At 41.2% G+C, this 15,680-nt stretch overlaps 4 non-coding genes across 4 annotated transcripts; 1 reads left to right on the top strand and 3 right to left on the bottom strand.

Moving 5' to 3' along the window:
- Positions 1–9,749: 9,749 nt before the first annotated feature.
- Positions 9,750–9,822, bottom strand: TRNAA-AGC (transfer RNA alanine (anticodon AGC)). Its single transcript has one exon. It is a non-coding gene; the product is annotated as a tRNA-Ala (tRNA).
- Positions 9,823–9,958: 136 nt separating this feature from the next.
- Positions 9,959–10,048, bottom strand: TRNAY-GUA (transfer RNA tyrosine (anticodon GUA)). Its single transcript is given in 2 exon segments — positions 9,959–9,994; positions 10,012–10,048. It is a non-coding gene; the product is annotated as a tRNA-Tyr (tRNA).
- Positions 10,049–10,550: 502 nt separating this feature from the next.
- TRNAY-GUA (transfer RNA tyrosine (anticodon GUA)) lies at positions 10,551–10,643 on the bottom strand. Its single transcript has 2 exons — positions 10,607–10,643; positions 10,551–10,586 (listed from the first exon to the last, which is right to left on the bottom strand). It is a non-coding gene; the product is annotated as a tRNA-Tyr (tRNA).
- Positions 10,644–11,009: 366 nt separating this feature from the next.
- TRNAR-ACG (transfer RNA arginine (anticodon ACG)) lies at positions 11,010–11,082 on the top strand. Its single transcript has one exon. It is a non-coding gene; the product is annotated as a tRNA-Arg (tRNA).
- The last annotated feature ends 4,598 nt before the right edge of the window (positions 11,083–15,680 follow it).

The raw sequence follows: 15,680 nt of genomic DNA on the forward strand, positions 1-15,680 counted from the left end.
TCCCTCCTCACACACACCAAAAACACAAAGAAAATTTGGTAATCTTTTATTTTTTTATTTTTTGTATGTATTATATACTGTATTCTTATTTTTTATTTTTATTAACATATAGTGTATTATTTGTCTCAGGGGTACAGGTCTGTGAATAATCAGTCTTACACAATTCACAGTGCTCACCATGGCACATATCCTCCCCAGTGTCCATAACCCAGCCACCCTCCCCTCCAGCAACCCTGTTTGTTTCCTGAGATTAAGATCACTTATGGTTTATCTCCCTCTCTAGTTCCATCTTGTTTTATTTTTCCCTCCCTTCCACTATGATCCTCGTCTTGTTTCTCTAATTCCTCATATCAGTGAGATCATATGATAATTGTCCTTCTCTGGTTGTCAAAGTCCACAGATTTAAATGTTAATCTCATCCAAACCTTCCTCACAGAAACATCCAGAATAATATTTGACCATATATCTGGGCACTATGGCCCAGTTAAGTTGACACATAAAATGAACCATGACAATATCCTTCAACATTTTGATTTTGGAAGGCTTAGTGGCTATCAGGTAGGGCCTAGAGGGAAAAAAAAATTTAATTTGCAGCAATAATAATGAGGTAGTAACTGGCATCTGGGGTAGCAGACCCATTATTTAATTTTTCCATAAAGCAGGGAACAGATATCAGTGCTGTTGCCAACTGAAGTGAAAATGGAGTCCTGCTTTTATACCTGGGTTTTCTCTGGTCTGAAATTCCTACTATACTTCTTTACATTTGCCTCCTTCTCCAACATGATTTTTTAAATGATAATCTCCCTCATCTGATATACTTGGTCTGCTCTTGAGTCACAAATAGTGATCCTGATGTTCGCCAGAAATTTGTGGAAGAACTGTTTCATCAACATATAGTTATTTAAAAATTAAATATCAGATCAAAAATGAAAAAGAGATACATATCTGTTTATCTGTGATGAATCTGTAGGTTAATTTCTCCTTGATTTAAAAATATTCAAACAGGGAACACATTTTGTCAATATATCACCAGCATGCACTTAATCACAAGTAAAGAGTAGGCCGGTGTGACTGGTTATTTATGGTCTTATTGCTGTGTGTACTGAAAGCTTATCAAGAATCTAAGAAGCTCTATTAGCTAATAATAAGTTACATGTATTCATAAACATTTCAGGCATCTTAGGAGAATTTTGTGATTCCTTTCAATATCTATTTAGCAACTCCAGTAAAGAAGGGAAACAGTGACTTTTCTTTTTTTTTTAATTTTATTTATTTATTTGACAGATAGAGATCACAAGTAGGCAGAGAGGTAGGCAGAGAGAGAGAGGAAGGGAAGCAGGCTCCCTGCTGAGCAGAGAGCCCGATGTGGGGCTCGATGCCAGGACCCTGGGATCATGACCTGAACCGAAGGCAGAGGGTTTAACCCACTGAGCCACCCAGGTACCCCACAGTGACTTTTCTTACTGCATTAATTCAGTTCACCTAGCCTAAGCAATTAACTGTATTTATCATTAAATGGGCTATGGAGGTCTGAATGCAATACGTGAGTTATTTTCTAGGGAAGATAAAGTTTCTACAGTAAAAGACTCTTCAATCTAAGGAAAAACACTTAAACTAATAATGTACAATATAGCCAAGACTATCCTTATTAAAGGAATTCATTCTTTCAAAAAATATTCATGTGTTCCCATTGTGCTCAGCTCCATGGATGGAAAGACAAGACACAGGTTATTGTCCTCATGGAGTTCAGTCTAAGAATGGAAATAAGACATTCATACACAGAAACATAGTACCAAACAAAGTGTGATAAATTTCACAATTTCAGAACTGGATTCATTAGGAGGGCTTTGTGGGTGGGTTGATCCAATGAGAACTTAGGTGAATAGATGTATAGTCAGGTGGGGCATAGTTGGGGCTTCCCAAGGGAAGGCACAGAAGCAAAGCCAGTAAGGCACAGGAGTGCACGGAATGCTTAGAGTGTGTGGTGTTTGGGGCCAGAGTGCAGAGCATGCTGCTGGCACATTGGCAGGCCACAAATCCTGGGCTGGAGAGTTTTTAACACTTAATAAATTAGGGAACAGGAAGTTATTGGAAGTTTCTCACAGAAACATTTCCATGAGAGCTTTTCATTGGTTAGATTAGTCTCATAGTGGCGGTTGGGATAGATCAGGGTGAATATGACCTTGATAAAGACCAGACGGGAAGCTGTTGCCAATAGCCTAGGTGAGAGGTCATGCTGCCCTGGCACTGGGTGATGGCAGTGGGGAAGGAAAGGAGGAAATGGACTCTGAAGCTATGAAATTAGGATCCACAGGGGTGACTCAGATGTTTTTAGTCTGAGCAAACACCAATGATGCAGTGAGAGGTGCACAGTGAGTCAGGAGACAGTCCTTATAATCCAACTTCCTTTTCTACCTCACTTTGTGGTCTTGGGAAACTGACCTCAACCTAGCTGAATTTCATTTCCTTTATCTGTAAGTGAGTGGTGTTCAGAACCTAGCTTAATTGTATTTTGGGGGGGAAAAAAACCCCTTTGAAATGATGTTAATTTTGACATTGAGAATCTCCAATTCAATTATTCGATGTAAAGTTGATCTCTAGCCTCGTCTCTGTTTTTGTTTCTTGCCTTGTGCTTTTTCTTAGAACTGCGTCCAGCAAACTAGCAAGAATCTCACAGGCTTAAGAGTCAAGTTGATAGGTAATTATTACTATCCCCTCTTTATCCCCTTTTCTCCATTCTTTGCTCCTCCTCACTCTTAAGAAACCAGCAGTCCATGAGGTGGGCATGTGAATTGAGAGTGGGACAAGGGAGTAGCACTCTGCTCTAGGGAAGAACCAGAAAATTTTAGTTTGTTCCCAAATCCTTCACGGAGTCTGAAAGATAGGGAAAATTCTGAAACTGAATCAGATTTGAATTCAACTTCAAGGATCTGCGATTTGGAGTGGATCTGTGCCTCCACAGAGTCCTGAAAACCAGCTTAGTCTCCTGAAGGTGTCCTGGCCTATATATGAGTGATGCACAACTTTATCCCCTTCCCAAACCCCTACCCACACAACTAGGAGAGGGGGTTGAAACCAACTGGGGGCAATTGTACAGGGAGTTGGTTTGGTTGGAAGCTGCAGTTGCCCCTCATTTCCAAATCCTACCAAACTAGGGCAGGGTTATATTTATACAATTGAGAAACTGAAGTAAAACCACCAATGCTCTCACCTCTAGAAGACCAGCAGTTTCCCAACCTCCAAGGTAAGTCAGAGGAAGCAAGATGGGTCCCTACAAACCTGACTATGTTACTATCAGCAAACCTGGCATTAAGGCGTGATAGCAGAAAGAGATTTTTTACCTCTTTCAGCCTCTAGCTACAAGGCCAAATGGATGTAGACTTTAGGAGACAGAGCAGACAAGTGAAATGTTGGTTTCTGTGTGTTCATCTTGGGAAGGAAGAAAAAAGGGTTCTAAAATCTGTTACTTTTAGTACTATGATTGATCCTTGAACAATAACTTATTTTTACATAATAAGTTTTACATTTAAGCGGATATTTTTACAGTATTGTAAGTGTACTTTCTCTTCCTTATAATTTTCTTGATAACATTTTCTTTTCTCTCACTTACTTTATCTTAAGAATATAGTATATAATACAACTCTTAATCTCACAAAACAAATTGAGGGTTGCTGAGGGGAGGGGCATTGGGAGAGGGGGTGGGGTTATGGACATTAGGGAGGGTATGTGCTATGGTGAGTGCTGTGAAGTGTGTAAACCTGGTGATTCACAGACCTGTACCTCTGGGGATAAAAATACATTATATGTTTATAACAAATAAAATAAATAAATAAATAAAAACATAGATTATCTTAAAAAAAGAATATAGTATATAATACATATAACATACAAAATATATGTTAGTTGACTATGTTAACAGTAAGACTTCTGGTCAACAGTAGGATATTAGTAGTTAAATTTGGGGAGAGTCAAAAATTATATGCAGATTTTCTACTGCATGGGGGTTCAGCATTCTTACCTCCATGTTGTTCAAAGGTCAACTGTATACTGCCAAAACAAACATAATAAATATGTACAGACTACTAATCATTGCTTATAATAGCTCTCTATAATAGGTATTATAATTTACATTGAAACAACTGTAGCTCAAAGAAGCAGCTGCCTAGTCATATTGCTGCTAGTTGTGAAGCAGATTCAGAGACACATCTTTTGATTACAGAGCCCATGATCTCACCCACTAAGCTATACCACACCCACACTCTACAGCATACCCTGCTGCTAGTTGTGAAGCAGATTCAGAGACACATCTTTTGACTACAGAGCCCATGATCTCACCCACTAAGCTATACCACACCCACACTCTACAGCATACCCTCCATTAGAATTTTCTGCAATGATGTAAATGTTCTCTATCTGTACTATGTAGCTTCTAGCCACAGGTGGCTATTGAGTACTTAAAATGTGTATAATGCAACTTGGGATCTGAGTTTTAAGTTTTATGTAACTTAAGCTCAGGTTTAAACAATCATATGTGGCTAGTGGTTGCCATACTGGGCAACCAGCTCTAGAATATGTCATATTAAAAAATCTTGGGAGAAAATTGGAGTGTATTTAAAGGATTCTCCAGCAGGAACAGGGTCCTCTCCTTTTAGTGGATTTTATACTTCCTGGTCAGAGTGATATGAATTTCTAACCCCAGAATACTTACAAGAGCAACATCAACTAACTTCAAAAACAAGAGAGACCATTCTGGGAGTAGGAGGCATTAAAGAGTCCCAGGGAATCAGTGTCGGGCAGGCAAACTGTCCTGAGGATTCCAGAATGTTCTTAGCATTTCATTTACCCATGTTCTTTTTGTCTTTTTAGTATAGGTAATTGCAAATACAGGTATTTGAAAATAATCAAGGCTTAGCTGGAGGAGCTAGTCATTCATCAAACAGAGTATCAGACTTAAGGTCAAATGGAAGGTGGAGCTAAAAGGAAGTAAAAAAAAAAAATGATAAAATTTGAAGCAAAGCAGTGAGTTAGAGAGAGTGCAACCCTGCTAGAAGGAAGAGAAAACAAAGGGCACTAGAAAGCTGATCTTGCTTCTGGCTCAACATCTAAAGTAGAGAGGAAGGAGAATTCTTCCTTCTTGTACCCATTGGAAGTGAGAAAGTTAATGGCTGACTAAGTCATTAAAACAGGGAAAGAACACCAGATGGTGTGGATGTGGAGGCAGAGAAGTAGCGGCTGCTTAAGCAGCAAGTTTAGTTAGCCTGGAACACTTAAGGCATGAGTGAACCAGGACTTTCAGGTCAACTCCAGCCCCAGTTATATCTCTTGAAAAGTCACTTTAATTCCATGCCAAAACAATGCTTGATACTGTGCTGACCAGGTCCTCTTAAACTAAGACAGTGAGGTTATTAATTTTTCCCTGAAATATCCATCTGTTCATCCATCCATCCATCCAACCATTCATCCTTCTTTCTCTCCCTCCCTCCATTAGTGAGAACACTAATATATGACCAGTGGGGAGAAGGCAGCACTTCATTCAGGATTTAGATGAGCTGGTGTTCCAAGAGCCAGGCTCTGCTGATCAGTCCTGCTAGATATAACCCATCTGAGCACAGGAGGCATGTACAGTATATTGTTTCTTTTAGTATTCTGGGATTCAGAGTGTAATTTAGAAAAGGACTTTTCTAACCAACTTTACAAGTTACTTGAAAAAAATACAACCCAGAACTCTTTCCAGTAAAAGGATTCTTGCAATCTTTTTATACCAAGGACTCAACTCATGATATCTATACAATACTTAACTCTTTTTTTTCTGCCTACATTGTCAGTCTCTTCAATTTAGCTGTCTATCTGGCAGTAGGAAGCTTGGATATGTGATTTAAAAATTTTTTTTAATGAAAAGAAACACTTTACAAAATCTAAAATCAAAGAGAAATGAATTAACTTGAAAAATGCTTTATAAAAGCTAACACCATGGAATTTCTTTCATTAGATAGCTTGCAGACTTCTGGCTGTAAGCTTTTCTTCTTGGTAATTACTCCTCCAAATCTGTTGTTTATACATTTTAATTCATCATAAATATCTCTGAGGATATGTTAAAAATTAAAATATTTTACTTTTCTCTGAACATTTCCTGGCACAATTCACATGCCAGAAATGAATAGTGACAGCCCCAACAAGTAGCAAATACTTTAGCCTAAGGCCTTCCCCATAGTCATGTCTGAACTCCAGGGCCTTCTTGAATCCATCCTCAGCACACACAATCTGCCTCACCATCCCTCCACCTCAGCCTCCTGATTGATTTTTCTGAATTGATTTTCTGAATTCAGTCTTTCTGAATTCTTCAATCTGTTTCTCATATGTCATTCCCTATTTAAATCCCACTAATGGTCCAATTACCTGTGGGATAAAAACATTAATCTTCACTGTGGTCCTGTGGTCTCTAAGGCCTGACATGATCTGGCTCCTACCTGCCTCTCTGACCTAACTGTCCAATAGAAATAAGATGTGGTTGACAAATATGAGACATATATATAATTTTATATTTCTAGTAACCACAGTAAAAAAACAGAAACAATTGGTATTAAGGTTGTTAATATATTTTAACACTCTCAAAATATAAAATATTATTTCAACATGTAATCAGTATTTTAAAAAATGACATATCTGTGAATAGAGATAGTTTTACTTCCTCCTTTCCAATCTGGGAGGTCTTTCACTTCATTTTTCTTGCCTTATGATACTGGCTAAAAATCTCAGAATGGACATCCTTGCTTTGTTCCTGATCTTGGGAGAAAAGCATTCATATTATTAAGTATAATATTAAGTGTGTGTTTTTCATGGAAGCCCTCTATCAGGTTGAAGAAGTTCCCTTCCCTTCCAAGTTTGTTGATAGTTTTCAAAATGAGGAATGGATGTTGAATTTCATCAAATGCTTTTTCTGCATCTACTGAAATGATCATGCGGTTACTCTTCTTTAGCCTGTTTACTATAATGAGTTATGTCGATTTTTGAATGTTGAACCAGTCTTGTATTCTTGGAATAAATTCCATTTTATCATGATGTATTTTCCTTTTTATAAATTGTTGGATTTTGGGGCGCCTGGGTGGCTCAGTGGGTTAAGGCCTCTGCCTTCAGCTCAGGTCATGATCCCAGGTCCTGGGATTGAGCCCCGCATCGGGCTCTCTGCTTGGCAGGGAGCCTGCTTCCTCCCCTCTCTCTCTCTGCCTGCCTCTCTGCCTACTTGTGATCTCTCTCTCTCTCTGTCAAAAAAAAAAAAAAAAAAAAAAAAAATCTTTAAAAAAAATAAAAAAAATTGTTGGATTTAAAAAAAATTGTTGGATTTAATTGGCTAAATTTTTGTTTAAAAATTTTCCATCTATTTTCATAAAGATACTGGTCTGTAGTTTTCTTTTTTCATAATGTCTTTGTATGGCTTTGAGAACAGGATAATGTTGGCTTCATAGATTAAGTTGGACAGCATTCTCTCTTCTTCAATTTTCTGAAAGTCTGTGTATACTTGGTATTATTTCTTCCTTAATTGTTTGGTAGAATTCACTAGGGAAGCCATCTGGGCCTGCTGTTTTCTTTTAGAGAAAAATATATGCGTTAATACATGTAAAGTAACTACAACTGTGCTTGGCTTATAAGAAATGCTGTTAGCTATTTTTTTTAAAATGCATCTTATATGTTCAATTAAAACTTACAAATGTTTACTGCAGAAATTAGAAAATATTTTATAATTATAAAGAAGAAAAATCATAGTAATGCTACTATCTAAAGGTCCCTGCTTTTAATATTTAAATGTATTCTTCAGTCTTTTTACAGATAATTCTTGTTTATATTGTTATTGTTTATACTTCCCTGTACCCAATTTATTAACTTAGCATTTGATTAACATTTCCCATGTCAATAGTTCTTAATAATTTCAAAGGTTATATATAGTCCATTAAGTGGTCATACTATAGTTTATTTAACTATCATTTTGTATTTTTAGGATTGTTCTACTTTCCTGCCACAGTAGATCCAAGCATCTCTTTCCTGCACTTACATATACATTTGTATAAACACACATGCAAACCCTCAGAATATTCCCTCTAGGGCTTCCCTTTGTGGTACTGCTCACATACACTGATAACAGTTAACGTTTATGGTGTGTTTACTATGTACCAGGCACTATAGTACAAGCTTTACGTGTTACATCTCAGTTAAAAGTAGGTACCGTTTTATCACCCCTAATTAACAAATAAGGAAACTGAAGCATCAAGATGTCAATGTCACCCAGCTAGGGAATGTGAAAGCCAAGAAAGGCCATCAGATGTCACAGCCCACATGACTGACTACTGTGCAACAGTACCTCTCAGCTTATACCTTTAGACTTTTGGTATGAATTTCTTTCCACACCTGAGTTGTCAATCCTGAGATGTTGTTTGAGTTCTTGCCCAGCTCACCAGCCCTGAACATGTGTTCTCCACCTGGATTTTGGGAGCATTCCGTCCACTTATTATCCATTTCTTGCTCTTATAGTCATTTATAATTTTACTGTTATCTCCTCCAGTCAGACAGAGCACTCATAATCTCAACTGAAACTGGGACATAACATCTGATAAAAGGATTCCTCTTCCTACTGTGTAAATTTGTTTTCATGAAAATAATGATATATTTTAAATGAATCACTATAGACTCAATTTAAAGACTTTATTGAAAAGAGTAAAATGAGATGAAATGGAAACTGCCCTAGAAAAGGAAAGATACACCAATGTACACATTGGTAACAAAAAAGTACAGGTTGCCTAGAACACAAAGAATTACATAATAAAAGAATTGTCATTTATTAATTGTAATCCTCAAAAAAGTTAGTATTTCTGCTTTTGTCTTTGTCTTTGAAAATATATGTTTTGTGTTGAGAACTGCCATATGGTTTCAACAGCTTTTTAATACCTATGTTCTAGTAAATTAGGATAGGGAGAATTTATTACCAGAAAAGCCTTGTAGCGTGTTCTTCTCAATTTTCGAATCTTTCAGTGAGTGTGCATTTATTTTTTTGTCTTGTCTTTAACAAAACAGACGATGCTCAATAAATAGTTGTTGTGTTTTTGTTTTTTTTTTTTAATTCCTTTTTAGTGCTGGTTTCCAATTCTCCACAGTTACTTCCCAGGAGGAAAATGGCATTAGAACCCTCCTTCAGTAGCAAGCCTCTGGGTTTAAGGCCCCTCTCCACGTCCTCACCTCTCTTCCCCTTCCTCTTGCTTTATCCTGTCCTAGTAGATCTGCCCACAGCTGAGCACCCCACGGAGGTCAGTTGAGATGAAGCGGAATAGTTCTCGCTTCCTCGGTTCAACATAAGTTTAAGATAGCTAGCTAGCGTCCTTTTCCAAGTTCTATGGGTTTTGGTGGTGTTTTTTTCTGTCAGTTCCCCCTAAGTATGGGCAGTTTAGTATCAGATAGGTCTCTGGAAGTGCAGCGATCAATCACAAATCACAAAGAGACTGGCAACAGAGGTAACTGCAACCCGTAGCCATTTTTGCACAGAAAAAGCAATTTCGTGAGCTTCCCAAAGTAAACGGGTCTAAGATTTTTAAGTTGTGAGACTAAACTCTGTCAGCACCCATTATCCCTCGTCTGGGAAGTTTTAGGGAGCGGCAACCTCAAGCTCATCCCGTCTCTCGCTTGCCCGATGGCTGACTTTATTTAAGGTCTACCTCGAGTTGAATGAAAATCGAAAGAAAAAATTACCAGAAGAGGAAAAAAACTGGAGGATGCGGGCATCGATCCCGCTACCTCTCGCATGCTAAGCGAGCGCTCTACCATTTGAGCTAATCCCCCACCGCTGGGCACGGCTGGTTATCTCTTCCTCTAGAGAGAAGTCAGAGCATTTAGAAACAGAAACTAAATTTTTCTTGATTGTGTTCTTGATCTTGCCCTACAGATAAAGGCAAAGTAACAAAAAGAGGAACCCCTCTCCTTCGAGCCGGAATCGAACCAGCGACCTAAGGATGGCCACGGGCACAGCGCCTACAGTCCTCCGCTCTACCAGCTGAGCTATCGAAGGGAGCGGGATGGCATGGTGTCGACTTTCCTTTCTAATGTTTACTTTCTAAGCTTTTTGCGCTTTCTACCGCGATTCTTTCGTGCCTCCCAGGTTTGTTGACCATAAGATACGCTTCTAGCGAAAGCCCCGGCTCCTCACGGCAGCTGCAACGAGCGCTCGCGTCGCCCGCCCTCCACAGAGCGCTGAGAAGGGCCCGCAGCTGGCCCGGGACGTTCCTCTGTGCGCTCAGGGGACTCGCGAACGCCGGAGACGATTTAGAGACGGAAGGCCGGGAGCCGACCCCCGCCCCGCGGAGCGCAGACTCCGGCCTTTGTTACTAGGACCGCACGCTGCGGGGATTCGCCAAAGATTTCATACGGGGGATACTGCCGTAGGCCAAAACTGGAGCGAAAGTGTAAGCACTGCCAACTGTTCGTTGGAATGTTATGTGTATTAGGGAAGGGGACCCGTGCAACAGGCCGTAAATCCTACAAAGTTGGTATTAAAAAACAAAAAAAGTGTCTCCTTCGAGCCGGAATCGAACCAGCGACCTAAGGATGTCTCTTACCAGGAAGTCAGCTACAGTCCTCCGCTCTACCAGCTGAGCTATCGAAGGGACGGGCAAACCGCTGGTGCCCCTTGAGATTCAAACTCAGGAGCCCGAGCAAGTACAGCCGCGGGTTAGAAGTTGAATGGAGCATGCGTAGCTGGGAAACAGGGAGGGGAAGGGAGCAAATGCCCTTGTGTTGTTTCACGCGTGCGCAGAAAGACCACCCGGCTGCGTCTCGTGGAATCCGGACCCCCGCGGAAGGAGCGCCCTCCGCCCACATTTTATGTGTCCGGGGCTGGTGGTGCCGAGGCTCAGAGAATCCGACGTCACGTTCCTTTACTTTTCTTTTACTACCCGACACTGGGGATGACTATCGAGTGTAGCCTTACCACTCTGTAATCTGTACATCCCCTCAGTTTCTCTCCGTGTGCAGGGCCAGTGGCGCAATGGATAACGCGTCTGACTACGGATCAGAAGATTGTAGGTTCGACTCCTGCCTGGCTCGGCTTTTTTTTTTTTTTTTTTTTTTTTTTGTCGCAATATATTTTTTTAAAAACCCAAGGATCATTACTTTTTAGGGTTCTTCAAATCACAAATGCCAAGACTGTTTTACCGCACTTTGAGCTCAGAAAGCTGTCGCGCGGGCGTTTTCGGTACGACCTCCTCGAACTCTCGAGCCCTGAGGAGACCCTGCGGCGGCCACAGGGAAAGCGCTGCGGCCCGACGCGGGTGTGGGGCGAGGTGCTGGGGAAAGCGGGGTGGGGGGTGAGCCGCTCAGGGGCTCTAGGTAGGAAGCCAGGTGAGGGACCTGGGAAGTGAAGCCTGCAGTCCCCGTCACGAAGCTGGTTGAAATCCCAAGGCTGCTGCTTCTGCTGCAGCTACCTTCTTCGGGTCTTCTAAGATAGTTGAAGACTTCAGTCACTGAGTCACTAGAGCAAGGGCCCACGCACACCCCCGACATTGCAGAGGAAAGAAAGTGAAGTTTTTCTTTTCACAATGTCTTTTTGATCAGGTTCCTGTTTTACATTTCATCTTAAAAAGGCTCCTGAGCTCCCTTCTCCGTTGTAAGCAAAGCGTAAAAACCATCTAGTAACTTGGGTTCTGCCCTCGAGGGTCTTTTAACCAAGAGGATGTCATGTGGGTTTGAACAAATTGAGTTTTTATTTTGAAGTTATTCATCTTATTTGTGGGAGTGGTTTAGAATTCTCTCTTAAATCTCCCAAGTAAGACGGCGATTCCCAAAAGTAAAAGCTTTAATACAATGTGATCTTGGGGAAGAGATAAATTAGGGGAGAGAAAATACGGAGTTAGGGGAAAGGACTAGTTTTTAAGTGGGAAAGCCGCTTCCTTAAAGGTGTACAAACGGTTAAAGGTAGCTAAAAATTGGGGAACCAGGAGACACAAGTACAGACCATTTGAACAAAATGATGGTGGGTTTTATTTTTGTTTCCTACTGAACATTGTCATTTTTGAATAAAACAAACTGATACATGTTTAAAGTTACATAGTGTTTCTGAGAGTTAAAAAACACCTCTGTGGGAAGTTGGGGACATACGTTGCATCCTTTCCCCCAAGTTTGTTGACAGAACCGTGAAAATTAGGCTACAAGGAAAGAACCTCCATCTTACTCCTACCTTCTCCTCATTTTACACCTAAGGGGTTTATTATTTGCAGAGGTCAAGGTCATGGCCATCACTGCACTGTGGGAGAAATTCTGGCTTCCTGGTCTATCCCCTTCTTGTGTACCGCCCCCCCCCCTCCCTGCAGCAGCCAGCCAGAGTAACACTCTCCAAGAGGGCCAAGATGGTGTGTCATTTCTGGCTCTCTTACTGTGACAGAAATTCACACAGAGCTACTGTAAGTCAGAGAGACATTTATTATAATGTACAAGGTTGTCCTAGGGAAACCAAGAAGGAAATGTAACTGGGCTTCTTTAAGGTTTTTCTCTCAGTGCCTCTGTGTGCCTCACTATATTTCTCTAGTGGTCAGTTGGCAACATGGTGCTACCAGCCACCACCACCCCCAATTCCTGATGGTTTCCCCTCACCATCTATCACCAAGATCAAATGTCTGTTTCTCTCCCTGCCACACACCCAAATGCATGTTGAGAACCTAATGCTCCAGGTGATGGTATTAAGAGGTGGGGCCTGTGAGGGGTAATTAGGACATGGAGGTGGAGAGTGCCCTTATAAAAGAGGCCCTTGGGAAACCCCTCCTCCCCTCCACCATGTGTGGGCAGATCAAGAAAGAAATTCAGCAGTCTGCAACCCTTGGAAGATCCTTGGAAGAGGGTCTTCACCAGAACCTGATCATCCTGGCACTCTGGTCTTGGATTTCCAGCCTCCAAAACTGTGAGAAACAAAATATCTATAGTTTAACCGCTACCCAATCTGTGGTATATTGTTACAGCAGCCTAAACAGACTAAGCTGTCTATCAACCAGAGACTCCCTTCTCTTTCTCAATCCTGACAGCAAAACTCCTCACTGTTCTGGTCTCAGTTAGATGCTCACTCTTTACCCCTGAACTGTGTCCGGGGGTCAGGAATACATGCACCCCTCAGGGTTGACTCAACTGTAGCCATATAGCTGGGCCCATATTGCTTTCCTCCTTCCTGGGATCCCAATGAAAAGCTAATAAAGATTAAAAAAAAAAAGTGTCTATGGATGGAAGACAACAGTAGTTGCAATGAGCAAACCTGAGATTTTAAATAATTTCTGGGATGTAGAATGCAAATGAGGCTATGTAGACACATAACCCAGAATGGAGAAAAACACAGCTCAAAGTACATATTCTAGAAGCTGGCAGACAAAACTATTCTCTCCGTGGAGCTCACGAGAGGCTCCAGGCACAGAAGCTGGCAGACAAAACTATTCTCTCCGTGGAGCTCACGAGAGGCTCCAGGCACAGAGGTCAGAGGCCCACAATATTTTGCAGCTGCTGTTGCATTTGTCCCATGTGGAGCTGCCTGGGGAACTGCTTAAGCGGAGTAGATTTGCCTAGGAAGAGCCCAAGGAGTGAATACAGGGCTGGAGAGAGAGGAAGAGTAGAGCCTAATAACAGACATGGAGTGAAAGAAAGGCCACCCGCCCCACTCCCGGAGAACAACTCTCCTTGAGTTAGTAGTTTAGGGGATTTGAGGGCAGCATGGCTGTTTTCTTCCAGGCACCATTAATGTAAAAGACTGCATATCCCCAGGACCAGCCATTTTACAGACACAAATCAGTGTAGTCCTTTATTCATGAATGTGAACAAATGTCTACCAGACATCTGAGATGAAACAACTCAAAAAAGAAAGTCCAAGATAAACACACAACTGATTCAAGAGGAAACTGATAATGCAAGGAATATAGTACAGAACTGTTTTTTGAATTGCTAATTGATATCCGTAGGGACATCTAAGAGGCTATTGCAGTAATAAAAACCAGTAGGAGGTAATATTTAAAAAGGAGCAATGAGGGATGCCTGGATGGCTCAGGTGGTTGGGCGACTGCCTTCCACTCAGGTCATGATCCTAGAGTCACAGGATCAGGTCCCACATCGGACTCCCTGCTTGGCTGGGGGTCTGCTTCTCCCTCTGTCTCTGCCCCCACCCTCCTGCTTTCTCTCTCACTCAAATAAATAAATAAAAACTTAAAAAAAAAAAGGAGCAATGAGAAAATAGTTGAGTTCTTGCAAACTGAAAGAGTTTGCCAAAGTGAAAAATAACCTATTGGTCATGGCTAAAGATCAAATTTGGAGATACAGAAGATAGAATGGAAAATACCTTCCAGGAAACAAAAATATAGAGAGCAGAAAATATAAAAGCCTGGGGAATAGGCCCAGAAGACACAAGGCTTTAAAGTTCCCGAAAGGGAAAGTAGAGAAAATGCATGGGAAGGTGTGGAAGAAAGACATTAGTTATCAGATCAAAAGTACCATCCAGATATAATGAAGGAAGAACAACCAGACCTGGACAGCCTGGTGAAATGTAAAAGCATTGAGGAAAGATGAAATCCTAAAAGCTTTCAGAGATGGGGAGAACAACAAACAAAAAACTGGCTAGCTACAAGAGAATGAGAATCAGATTATAATCAGACTTCTCAGCAATACTGGATGCTGGAATACAGTAGAGCGAGACCCTTGAAGTTCTGTGGGGAAATAATTTTGAACCCAGTGATGAAGTCTTAAAATATAAGTGAGGCTCCGTGGGGTGAGGCCTGGAGCTGATGACCAAAAAAGAATTTCTTGAGACATCTTTGGTGCAAAATGATGGTTTATTAAAGCACAGGGACAGGACCCGTGGGCGGAAAGAGCTGCTGCCCCGGGGTTGTGAGGAATGATCCATTATATACTTGCAAGTTGGGAGGGGGTCTGTGATGACGTAAGTCTCTAAGGAACTTTGGAACCAAGGTTTCCAGAACCTTGAGGGGCTAGCTATTGTTGGGAAAAAGGTTATTGTTACTGGTAATAAAACCTTTGTCCTGAGACCCTTTAGATGTCTATCAGTGAGCCATATGCTTGGAAATGATTGTCAACACTATCTTGGAGGGTTTAGAGATAAAGGAAGTTTCCGAAGGAATTGTTAGTAGCCTTACAGGATCCTGGTTGGCAGTAGGGGTCCATCAAGCTAGAATTGCCCTTTGTCCTTAGGAAAGTGTTAAGGTGGAAGCAGCTGAGTCCCTAGAGGAAAGTCACTCTGCCTGTTTCAAGGGCTTGTCAGTGGATAAGGAAATTTAATAATTTTTCTTCCGCCTCTGTTTCCCACATCACCAGAATTATATAATCAAAGTAGCAATCACTTATGAGAATAGGTCACACTTGTGAGGCGTTATAAAATTTAAATCCTATGATTCTTTTCTGAAACAAAAAAATAAACATTACTTGAAGATGTCATACTGATGATTTTTTTTTTTTTTATTTGACAGACAGAGATCATAAGCAGGCAGAGAGGCAGGCAGAGAGAGAGGAGGAAGCAGGCTCCCTGCTGAGCAGAGAGCCCGATGCGATGCGGGGCTCGATGCGGGGCTCGATCCCAGAACCCTGAGATCATGACCTGAGCCGAAGGCAGCGGCTTAACCCACTGAGCCACCCAGGCACCCCCTGATGATGTTTTTTAGGAAGCA

Source organism: Lutra lutra, chromosome 4 (genome assembly GCF_902655055.1).
Source record: "Lutra lutra chromosome 4, mLutLut1.2, whole genome shotgun sequence".
In the NCBI taxonomy this organism is placed as follows: Eukaryota; Metazoa; Chordata; class Mammalia; order Carnivora; family Mustelidae; genus Lutra; species Lutra lutra.